Here is a 13330-nt window from a genome sequence, read left to right on the forward strand (position 1 = left end):
TCTATCAAGTTTTTCTAGAATATTCTGTGCCAGATGCAGCATATAGTTATAGGTACTCAATAAACACTAGTGGAATAAATCAAATACTATAGTATTAAATATTAAAAACTAAAAATTATAGGTGGATGAAAAAACAATAGAGTAAATTACTCATGATTTGTGTAAAAAACTATGTCTTAGGCTCACTTATGTTAGCAGTTTAAATGGTCAGTGGTTCTCTGGTGGTTTGTATTTTTAGAATATGAGAGTCTCCTTTTAAATATTGATATAGCTTGTATTTATATAAAACCTTTTCACTAGATTGTAATGTTACTATTAATATCCATAAAAAATGACCAAAGTTACAACCAATTTAATTTACATTTTATAAATTTTATTAGATTTTTATAAATAACATGATTTTTATAAATATTTGAAAAATTTCAATAGCTATTTTGACATATTTACTATTCATTTACTTGAAATAATGAATGGAAAATATAATTTGTATCTATCAATTGATGACTATAAAATTTGATGAGTAAATGTAAGATTTCAGAGTTTTATTGCAATTATTTCAGCCCTCTAAGCTTCTGGCTTAAAGGCTGTGCTCCTCTGACCTGAGGAAAATAAATAATATACATATAAATACAAAACAGTGCTTGCATTTTCTCCAGGAGGGCATCACGCTCTCTGGACTGTGACCTCCTTATGAATGTCTTCACTCCGCAACACCCAGCACAGCATCTGAAACATAGTAAGAACTCAACCCATGTTTATCACATGAATAAATAAATTATCGAATTTCACTAATTGGCAGGTCTCTATAAATGTATTATCCATCACTTTCTCAAATTATTTTACTACCAGGATCCTTTCTCTGTTATAATAATTGATGGGTATTCTTTTGCCAAGTGAGCGTATGGTGGAGGCAAGGGTGTTCTGAGGAGCAGGTGGAATTCCTGGGGGCACTCAGACCATACGGTAGCACAGGGGTGTGACCTTATTTGTACCACCTCCCTCACTACAAAGGGAAATGCCATCTTTAAAGAGGAATTAACTCTGGAAGGCTAACGTGCATCTTTCCAAGGATCCCAGTGTGACGGAACCCTGGCTCAGGCACAGCTTTATTGGGTAAGTCCCCATTCAATGCCAAAAAGTCCCTGTGTTTAGAACTACGGAGAAAGGCGTGGAGATTTTACAGTGGGATATCTAGTCCCATGGAACATTTCCAGATCCAAAAATCTTAACAATAAAAAGGGCAATCAGAAAAGGAGAATCTCTGGTACATTGTGAGGAGTTTGCAGCAACACACACAAAACAAGAAGCACATATGAACCAACTCACACATACACAGCAACACACACACACACACACACACACACAGGCTGAGAACATCCTCTAAAAAAAAAGATACATAATAGATAAGCAACAATAATAGGTTGTTAAGCAAATATTTAGAGAGGGATACCTAGCATTTAAGAGCATTATTTTAGATTCTGGTTGTATAAATAAGATGGCTAGGAAACTTTCCCACCAGGGCCCTCATTCTCAACTTGTGCTGAGAAGGAAAAACTTATCATAGGGCATCCAAAGATGCCTTACAGGTGAGTAACATAAACCAACTGTTGAAGGAGTACCGGGAAAGCAGCACTTGGACTTCAGAAAACAATTCTGTTGTGAGCTGATGTGAGCAAGCAAAGCCACCTGCTAAGGTGTGTCCTGGTGAGGAAATGCTGGAGGGAAGAGAATGATAACCCACATGACATACCGTCCTGTGAGGCCCTTTGCAGCCCACTCCACAGCTGGAGAAAGAGGTTCACCTGTGTCTCCCATTGGAATAAAATAAGTCTGGGATAATTATAACAAAGCTAGACCCAAGAACAATCACTTGCCAAGTCCTGTCTCTTTCAGCTCTCCAGGCTTTGGCTTAATGAGGATTTGGAAAACTGTTTCCTCTAGGATTATGCATTCTCCACATCCCTCATCTACAACATCCTCCACATTTCATTAAGGCCCATTTCAAATGTTAGCTCCTCTCTGAAGACTTCTCTCACTCTTTAGAGCAAATAAATGCTTTCTCCTACAGAATTTTATATGACCCTCTATTACACAAATCATCACATAACATTTTAATTCATTTTTTACATACATATATTCCTCCAGTAGACTTTGTTAGTTATCCACGTGCCTCACTTGTATTCATATTCTCAGATCCTAGCTTGGTGAGTGCTCAATGAACAATGCATTCTGCTCCCATATTCATGTGTGTTTCTGGCTACTGGACACCTTCCACTGAAAGTGCTCAACCCTTTTTCCTGGCAAAGAGATTAGCACTACGTTTTTCAATTTTCGTGTTCCAAAAGCAATGTCCCTGTCATCTGCTTCGGGTTTTTTAGACAGTGAGAGGCTGAGATTATTTAAGGAGAGACCAGAAAAAGCCTCTAAGGATATTAGAGATATCGTTAGACATCTCAACTAAAAAAAGACCATCAGGCAACAATCTGGGATTAGAAAAGTTAATATCATCAGGCTCAAATGACTTCCAGTGGCTATAAGACCATTCATAACCATATGTCTGGTTTTATCTCTCACCACTTCCCTTCATATCCTTCATTTCATCTCATTTGCACTACCTGAAGTTACACAAACTCACCAAGATTTCTCCTTCCCCTCATTTAGTGTCTATAAATGTTTGCTTGCCTTTTCAACATCTTTCAAATGGGAATACTTCAGACTTATGAACATTAATTGATTTGGCCAAGGTCACATGAGATCAAATCAAGTGGCCAGGATTTGATCTTGGCTTTGTCTGACTCCAAAGCTTGTTTTCTGACCCCTATGCCAAGCAATTCCTCTGATTAAAAATAGCAACATTCAAATTGTTACCTATTGCTGAAATGTCATAAACTGGCAATAAGAGCTTAAACAATAGAATATTCTCATAATCACTGAAGACTGTACTTATTTGTAACAGTTTTGATAAATGCACAAGAACAACTTTAGAAATAAAATGTTATCAATCACATAACTATGTAAAAAGTTCTCAGATTTTCAAGTATATCCAATCCACTTTGGGTGCTTCCTTAAAAAACTATAATTTTCTGGGCCCCACTCTCTAGAAATGTGGATTTAATAAAATATAAAATAATGCCTAAGAATTCACAGTTTAAGCATACTTTTGGAAACAGTTTTCAATATACTGTATTATGCAAGACATTTTAAGCGTATTTTGGAAACGGTTTTCTACACTCTGCTTATTATGTAAGACATTTATTACCATCAAATTTAATATGTCTGGATGGAAGCAAATATTTTCAATGGTAAAATATTTTTATAATGGTAAAAGATTCTGGAGTTTCTGCTCAATATGATTAATATGAGTTAGAGTTGATGATCTAACACTGACACAAGATTCCTGATAAAATTAGGTGTTACTATTATACCTACCTCTCAATCAATATATCTGAACATGTGCAGCTTTTCCTGGGTGTTCTTCTCATTAACTCTAAGTCTAAAGTTCTGTGACTCACAATATACAAGTTTGACTGCTTGTATGTGCATTTCCAGAGGTTAGTCATCAGCATTTCCTAGTACCTAGCTGATTATATCATGGAATTTTGATGATGTTTGCAGTTGCTCTAGTTGAAAAACCCTCCCAAGAACCAGAAACGTGTTTCTAAAACTTGTTTATTGTTGTAACTCTTGTCATAATTGCCAAAAACTATTTGCTGCTCACTGGCTGCAATTGCAACATAATTATTGAAATTCCTAGTGGTAGAAAAAAATACTATATATACATACATAAATATATATATATGTATTTATATAGTATATCTATATATGTATATCACTATATATATATCACTGCTTGGGATAAAGGGAATCATATTTATATATATCTGCTTGAGATAAAAGGATGAGAAAAATGCCTTTGAAAATACTACTTATTCATTCAAGAAGTTGTAATGAAGTAGAGTTTGTATGGCAGTAACTATGAAATAGAGTCTAGACAGATGCTCTAATAATTAAGGTGGCAGAATTTCTGAAACATATGGCTTTAATTGAATTTAACTCAAAATATTTATTATGTTTATACTGGGTCCCAGGCAATGCTAAGGGAGCAGAGGGAGGGATACATGTTCCCCCACTTTAAGCCCCTTTGTACTTCTCATGGAGCACAGTTCCTACCATCATAAGCATCAGTTCTCATGGACATACCCTAAGCCTTATGAAATCATTTTACTTCTATGCACTTAAACTCTAATATGAAAGTTTTAGGACAACAATCTACTATCCTTCTGGAAATCTCATTCCTTTGCTTGTATTAAAAATATATATGTCTTTTGACCTCACTGTAACTTCAAGCTCATACTCTGTATTTCTTCAGAATTAATCACACAAGGAATTTATTCTTTGCTTCCTTCCCTTCCCAGAACATACCCCATAGTCTGTTTGAATATTCTTGCGAATACTCACCTCCACATAATTCTAAGTGCTTCTGAAATTCTCCAGAAATCATGTTTTCACATTTGTTGGCTTCTTTAGGATTTATTTCCATCTTCTTAGATCTCTGCATAAAGATTGAAACATAAATCCTTTCTTCTTGAAACTCCAGTTTGCTTTCATTCATTTATCCATTAATTCAAAAATATTCATTGATTAATATTACGTGCTAGGTTCCAAGAACACAGTTTTGATCAAAACGTTTTTCTTGTTCTCTTGGACATAACAGTCTAGTGGTGAGGACAGAGAGTAACAATCACACAAATGCCAGTAAACTTGGCAACTATGACAGATGTGAAGGAGGAGATGGACAAGGTCCCAAAGAGCTTCTTCTGGACAGAATGTGGTGTAAGGTGAGACTGGAGAGTGAGCAAGTGTTAGACAATTTAGGACCTTGCAGGGCAGATGAAAGACTTTTGTTCCCCTTTATTCTAAAAGTTACTGAGAGGGTTTTTTGTTATTGTTTGTTTGTTTGTTTGTTTGTTTGTTTAAGGGATTGATGTGCTCAGGTTTGCTCTTTGAAATTCTTTTTCCACCATTACTGTAGTAAGCAGATTGGAGGCTGGCCATCGTAGATGCTAGACCTGCCAGAAAGTTCCAACAGCAATCCTAGTGAAGGACAATAATCACTTGGCTAACATAGTGGTAGTCAAGATGGAACAAAGTGAATGAACTGAAGAGATATTTTGGATGTAAAATCAATAGACCTTGGTAGTGGATTGAAATAGAAGGATAAGAAAAAAAGAATGTTGATAATATCTCTTGGGCTTCTGTCTTGCACAACTAGATAGATGGAGGTATTATTTTCTGGGAAGAGGTCACTGGTGAAGGCGAGAATCAGTTTCCAACACATTGAGTTTGAATTGTATTTGAAACTTCCAAGAGAAATGTCAAGTAGGCAATTGGATGTATAGATTTGGAGTTCAGGAGAAAAGACCTGGACTGAATAGATCTATAAGTTGCTATTTGCATGAGATCACTTTTGGGAGAGACTACAAACAGGAGAGAGGGACACAGACCCCAGCTTCATGAATGGGTTGTTAGAGAAGAATATACTGGCAAAGAAACAGAAAAGTAACAGAGTTAGAAAGAACATCAGGGGAATTTCATTGCTCTTCCTATTCTCCTATCTTCAGGAGTCATATGGAAACTTTTTATCGTGAAGGGTTGCCTTTGATTTAAATTACATTGGACTGAGCTAGTTCTACAATCTCCGTGAAGAACTTTTTCTGTCTCCTTGCTTACTCTTCTTCTTTACTAAGCAAATGTGGACAAGCCAGTTTGCTCTTCAGATATTTTGTTTTTCTCTTCAGCTCTCCCTAAATGATTTCCTCCACTTAACGTGATTTCATTAACACCTGTAAACTGAAAACTTTTACATAGTCCTTATCTCTATCTTCAGATGGACAAAACATCATCTTATCGAGTTGCTGCACCAGTACTATGTATGTACGCTTCTCCGAAAAGTCAATTATGAAGCTTAAAATATTTTTACTTTTTGTTATAAAACAAAGGCTTGTTATTGCTAAACTGTAGAAATGTATCAGAAGAATAGATAATTAAACATACAATTATTTCTTCAGTTAATAGATTTTGGTGAATAATTCCAGAAAATTTCTATGCATATACAAAATATATGTACACAGCATATTTTTATTTTTATATTCAAGTGTTCACATGGGGCACATTATTCCACATACTTGATTTTAAACTTATTGTTACTTCTACATCATTCCTTGTCAATACATAAAAATGTGTCTCTTTTTTTTTTGTTACACAGTACAAATGTACCCAAATTTTCTGACCAAATTCTATTCTAATAGACATTGGGTTGCTGAGAATTTTTCGTTATTACAACAATAATGAAATGAATATCCTTGTACGTAATTTTTAATCCATCGAACCAGTATACCTGGAGCTACATTCAGGGAATAGAGATTGTTGCATAAAAGTGTATATATATTTTAACTTTTGTTAGCTGTTGTCAAATTGCTGTCCCAAAACATTATATCAACTTACACTTTCACTTCAGTCAAGTAAATAATTTTCTACATCTGCCTCAGCAATACGTATCTAGTATTTATAAAAAAAGCTAGTACTTTTATTATAAACTGCTAATCTCATGGGTGAATTTTTTTTACTTGTTTAATTATTGTTTTTTGCTATTTTACATCTGATTTTGACTAAGGGTGAACATCTTTACTTCTGCATATTAACCATTCATATATTTTTTTAATTCAAGATCTATTTGTGCTTATATAAGTGAAAGAGCTCTTTATTTCTTTTGCCTATATTTCTTTTGAATCACCAATTTTTTCTTAGTTTTACAAAAGTATATATTTTGGAAAAGGACTTTTGTTATACAATGTAAAAAATCTTTTTTTTTTTTTTTTGCTTATGCCTACTTACCATATAGATATTTTAATTTTTATGTCACCAAATTTGTCAATTCTTTATTGGTCTGGATTTAGATAGACATTCTCTAATTCAAGATACTTTAATTTTTACTCATTTTTTTTCCTCACGTTAGTTTCCTTTACATTTAAATATGTTTTCCATACGGAATTTTTTCTGGTATAAGAAGTAAGTTAACTTTAAACTTCATATTGGAACCAAAAGAGAGCCTGCATAATCAAGACAGTCCAAGAACAAAGCTGGAGGCATCACGCTGCCTAACTTCAAACTATACTACAAGGCTCTGGTAATCAAAACATGATACTGGTACCAAAACAGAGACATAGACCAATGGAACAGAACAGATGCCTCAAAAGCAACACCACACATCTACAACCATCTGATCTTTGACAAACCTGACAAAAACAAGCAATGGGGAAAGGATTCCCTGTTTAATAGATGGTGTTGGGAAAACTTGCTAGCCATGTGCAGAAAGCAGAAACTGGACCCCTTCCTGACATCTTACACTGAAATTAATTCCAGATGGATTAAAGATTTAAACATAAGATCTAACACCATAAAAACCCTAGAAGAAAACCTAGGCGAAACCATTCAGGACATAGGCATAGGCAAGGACTTCATGACTAAAACACCAAAAGCAATGGCAACAAAAGCCAAAATAGACAAATGGGATCTAATTAAACTTCAGAACTCTGTACAGCAAAAGAAACACTCATTAGAGCAAACCAGCAGCCAAGAGAATGAGAAAAAATTTTTGCAATCTACCCATCTGACAAAGGACTAATATCCAGAATCTACAAAGAAGTAACACAGATTTACAAGAAAAAAAACAGACTCATTCAAAAGTGGGAAAAGGATATGAACAGACACTTTTCAAAAGAAGACATTTATGAGGCCAACAAACAAATGAAAAACTGTTCATTATCACTGGTCATTAAAGAAATGCAAATCAAAACCACATTGAGATACCACCTCACTTCAGTTAAAATGCTGATCATTAAAAAATCTGGAGACAACAGATGCTGGAGAGGATGTGGAGAAATAGGAACACTTTTACATTGTTGGTGGGAGTGTAAATTAGTTCAACCATTGTGGAAGACAGTGTGGCGATTCCTCAAGGAGCTAGAAACAGAAGTCCCATTTGACCCAGCAATCCCATTACTGGTATATACCCAAAGGATTATCGATCATTCTATTATAAAGATACATGCGCATGTATGTTCATTGTGGCACTGTTCACAATAGCAAAGACCTGGAACCAACTTAAATGCCTATCAGTGATAGACTGGACAAGGAAAATGTGGCTTATATACACCATGGAACACTATGCAGCCATAAAAAACAATGAGTTCGTGTCCTTCATAGGGACATGGATGAATCTGGAAACCATTATTCTCAGCAAACTGACACAAAAACAGAAAATCAAACACCACATGTTCTCACTCATAGGCAGGTGTTGAATAATGAGAACACATGGACACAGGGAGGGGAGCCTCACACACTGGGGTCTGTTGTAGTGGGGTAGGGGAGGGACAGTGGGGGATGGGGAGGGTGGGGAGGAATAACATGGGGAGAAATGCCAGATATAGATGATGGGGGGATGGAGGCAGCAAACCACCTTGCCATGTATTTACCTATGCAACAATCCTGCATGATCTGCACAGGTACCCCAGACCCTAAAGTACAATAAAAAAAATTAGGTTAATTTTGTTCTAAGTGGCTAACCATGTGCCTCAACACCATCTTTTGAATTACATACATTTTGCTCAGTGATTTGAAAAGCCATCTTTATTTCAGACTAGAGATCTTTTCTTAATTCATATATTAAATTTATTTTTGGATCCCTAATTTCATTAATATTTTATTCATTTCCATGTTCCAAATTGAGTTAATAACTATAGTATTACAATGCTTAGTAACTTGTCAGACCTGAGTTTACTAATTACTATTTTTTCTAGAATGTTCATTTCTATTCTTATTTGTTGTTCCATATGAAACAACGAAATTATTTTGATAAATTTTACACAAACAAAAGACTTGGAAGTCTTTTTAGAATATTTCCTCTTTCTGTACAGAAACAAGAGCACCTTTCTATTGGTTCATGACTTCTTTATATTTCCTGGGAAATCTTGAAGTTTTTGTCAGACAGGTGGTACACATTACTTCTCAGCTTCTTTATAAGATAGTTCACACTTATAGTTGCCACTTTAAGTGGGACATATTTATTATGTTCCATAACTGATAATTATTTAGATTATTCAATTTTGCTTATTAATTATGTACTCAATATTTTTAATTAAATTTTCATGTGTCTTACAAGTTATAGTTGATTCTCTTGAAATTCCCATGTAGACAGATTTATGGTCTATTAATAATAATAATATTAATTCCTTTCCAACATTTTGCTTTGGCTATTTCATCTAGAAAATATTAAGAATGTAGGGGGGAGGACTCAAGATGGCGCTGTGAGAACAACCCAGGATTGGAGCTCTCCTTGAATCCGCGGAGAGGTGAGTCGGAGCTGCATTTCCAGACTGATCTTTGTTGCCCACAGAACGGGGAAATTCCCAAGAATAAAGGAGACATGGGACGCCAGGCAGTATGTCTGCCTGGCGAAGCCAGCAGCCAGGGTGCCGGCGGCCGGCCCTACCCAGCACTTCCCACAGGGCGCGCTTGTCTAGGTGCCCAGTTGAACCGGCAACCTGAGACTTGAGAGGGCTGGACTTGAGACTGAACGAGACTTGGACAGTGGGCCAGCCCAGGGGAATGCAGGGACAGAGCGTCTGGGGTAGCCCAGTGGGACGAACAAAACCGCGATTTCAAACGATCCCCATGCAGGCGGTCCGAGACGCTCTGTGGGGGAGGGGCGTCAACCATTACCGAGGCAACCCATCCCTACTGAGATACATGCCCACTGCTGACACAGCCTGCCATTGCCAAGGCAACCGCTACAACAGAGAGACTCCGCTGCAGGGCGTGGCAGAAACCACAGCAGAACAGCAGAGCCTGTAGCACAACAGCAGGGCGGAGCCTTGGCAGCCAAACAGTGGCTAGTCTGCCTCCTAGCTGGGCAGGACACCTCAACCAACATCCAAAAATAAAGCCCGAACCCCCCAACACAGAGCATTTGAGAAAACAAGGGTTTTTATAATGAGCTCTGCTGCAGCAGAATCAAACATAGCAGCCTAACAGCCCTGAATGAACAACAGAGCTCACAGCTCAGCAATTGAGCTCCTATAAAGTACAGACTGTCTCCTCAAGCAGCTCCCTGACCCCTCTATATCCAAAAGACTGACATTTGGCAGGCATCATCCTGGGACAAAGATAGCAGAAAAAGAAACTGATAGCATCCCTCGTGGTGCCACAGCTGCTAGAGGTGCACCCCAGACAAGCAGGGCCTGGAGTGGACCTCAGCAGTTGTACAGCGAAGGGGCTAGACTGGTAGAAGGAAAACCAAGCAACAGAAATACTTCATCATCAACAATCTGGGTGTCCACTCAGAGACCCAATCGAAAAGTCAGCAACTACACAGACGACAAGCGGATAAATCCACAAAGATGGGAAGAAACCAGTGAAAAAAGGAGGAAAACACCAAAAACCAGAACACCTCGCCTCCTAGAAAGGACCAAAACTCCTCACCAGCAAGGGAACAAAGCTGGACGGAGAATGACTGTGATGAAATGACGGAATTAGACTTCAGAAGGTGGATAATGAGAAACTTTTGTGAGCTAAAAGAACATGTATTAAATCAATGCAAAGAAACTAAGGAACTTTAAAAAAGATATCAGGAAATGATAACAAGAATGGATAATTTAGAGAGGAATATGAATGAATTAAAGGAGCTGAAAAACACAATACGAGAACTGCGCGAAGCATGCACAAGCTTCAGTAGCCGAACTGACCAAGCAGAAAATAGAATATCTGAAGTCGAAGACCAACTCCATGAAATAAAATGAGAAACCAAGATTAGAGAAAAAAGTGCAAAAAGGAATGAACAAAGTCTCCAAGAAATGTGGGACTACGTAAAAAGACCTAACCCACGTTTGATAGGTGTACCAGAAGGGGACGAAGAGAATGAATCCAAGCTGGAAAATACTCTTCAGGACATCATCCAGGAAAATTTCCCCCACCTAGCAAGACAGGCCAACACTCAAATGCAGGAAATACAGAGAACACCACAAAGATATTCTGCAAGAAGAGCAACCCCAAGGCACATAATCGTCAGATTCAACAAGGTTGAAATAAAGAAAAAAATACTAAGGGCAGCCAGAGAGAAAGGTCGGGTCACCCACAAAGGGAAGCCCATCAGACTCACAGCAGATTTCTTGGCAGAAACACTGCAAGCCAGAAAAGAGTGGGGGCCAATATTCAACAATCTTAAAGAAAAGAACTTTCAACCCAGAATTTCATATCCAGCCAAACAGAGCTTCAGAAGTGAAGGAAAAATAAAATCCTTTGCGAACAAGCAAGTACTCAGAGATTTTGTCACCACCAGGCCTGCTTTACAAGAGCTCCTAAAAGAGGCACTACACATAGAAAGGAACAACCAGTACCAGCCATTCCAAAATCACACTAAATGCTAAAGAGCATCAACATAATGAAGAATCTACAACAACTAACAGGCAAAATAGCCACTTAGCATCAAAATGGCAGTATCAAATTCACACATAACAATATTAACCCTAAATGTAAATGGACTAAATGCACCAATCAAAAGACACAGACTGGCAAATTGGATAAAAATCCAAAACCCATCAGTGTGCTGTATACAGGAAACCCATCTCACATGCAAGGATACACAAACGCTCAAAATAAAGGGATGGAGGAAGATTTACCAAGCAAATGGAGAGCAAAAGAAAGCAGGAGTTCCGGCCGGGTGCAGTGGCTCAAGCCTGTAATCCCAGCACTTTGGGAGGCTGAGGCGGGTGGATCACGAGGTCAACAGATCGAGACCATCCTGGTCAACATGGTGAAACCCCGTCTCTACTAAAAATATAAAAAATTAGCTGGGCACAGTGGCGCGTGCCTGTAATCCCAGCTACTCGGGAGGTTGAGGCAGGAGAATTGCCTGAACCCAGGAGGCGGAGGTCGCGGTGAGCCGAGATCGCGCCATTGCACTCCAGCCTGGGTAACAAGAGCGAAACTCCGTCTCAAAAAAAAAAAAAAGAAAGCAGGAGTTCCAATTCTCGTCTCTGATAAAATAGACTTTAAAGCAACAAAGATCAAAAGAAACAAAGAAGGCCATTACATAATGGTAAAAGGATCGATACAACAAGAAGAGCTAATGATCCTGAACATATATGGACCCAATGCAGGAGCACCCAGATACATAAGGCAAGTTCTTAATGACTTACAAAGAGACTTAGACTCCCACACAATAATAGTGGGAGACTTTAACACTCCACTGTCAATATTAGACAGATCAACCAGACAGAAAATCAACTAGGGTATCTAGGGCTTGAACTCAGACATGGAGCAAGCAAACCTGATAGACATTTACAGAACTCTCCACCCCAAATCCACAGAATACACATTCTTCTCAGCACCACATCACACCTACTCTAAAATTGACCACATAATTGGAAGTAAAGCACTGCTCAACAAATGCAAAACAACTGAAATCATAACAAACAGCCTCTCAGACCATAGTGCAATCAAGTTAGAACTCAGAATACAGAAACCAACCCAGAAACGCACAGCTTCATGGAAACTGAACAACTGGCTCTTGAATGTTGACTGGGTAAACAATGAAATGAAGACAGAAATAAAGAAGTTCTTCGAAACCAATGAGAATGAAGACACAACGTGCCAGAACCTCTGGGACACATTTAAAGCAGTCTCTAGAGGAAAGTATATAGCAATAAGTGCCCATATGAGGAGAATGGAGAGATCCAAAATTGACACCCTATCGTCAAAATTGAAAGGGCTAGAGGAGCAAGATCAAAAAAACTCAAAACCCAGCAGAAGACAAGAAATAACTAAGATCAGAGCTGAACTGAAGGAGATTGAGACACGAAAAAACCTTCAAAAAATCAATAAATCCAAGAGCTGGTTTTTTGAAAAGATCAACAAAATAGACAGACCACTAGCCAGATTGATTAAAAATAAAAGAGAGACTAACCAAATAGATGCAATAAAAAATGATAAAGGGGAAATCACCACAGACTCCACAGAAATTCAAACCATCATCAGAGAATATTACAAACAACTCTATGCGCATAAACTAGTAAACCTGGAAGAAATGGATAAATTCCTGGACTCCTGTGTCCTCCCAAGCCTAAACCAGGAGGAAGCTGAAACTATGAATAGACCAATAACAAGGTCAGAAGTTGAGGCAGCAATTAAGAGCCTACCACACAAATAAAGCCCAGGTCCAGACGGGTTCACAGCCGAATTCTACCAGACACACAAAGAGGAGCTGGTACCATTC

At 37.8% G+C, this 13330-nt stretch overlaps 1 long non-coding RNA gene across 1 annotated transcript in view; it reads right to left on the reverse strand.

Annotated features, from left to right (window-relative positions):
* Positions 1 to 465: 465 nt before the first annotated feature.
* The window catches only part of LOC144578869 (uncharacterized), a 132037-nt gene continuing 119172 nt past the window's right edge, over positions 466 to 13330 (reverse strand). Inside the window, exons 2-3 of the long non-coding RNA XR_013525326.1 lie at positions 4459 to 4552; positions 466 to 726 (exon numbers count right to left, since the gene is read on the reverse strand). This is a non-coding gene — a long non-coding RNA (uncharacterized LOC144578869). The remainder of the gene's footprint in view (positions 727 to 4458; positions 4553 to 13330) is intronic.

Source organism: Callithrix jacchus, chromosome 13 (assembly GCF_049354715.1).
Source record: "Callithrix jacchus isolate 240 chromosome 13, calJac240_pri, whole genome shotgun sequence".
Taxonomy (NCBI): domain Eukaryota; kingdom Metazoa; phylum Chordata; class Mammalia; order Primates; family Cebidae; genus Callithrix; species Callithrix jacchus.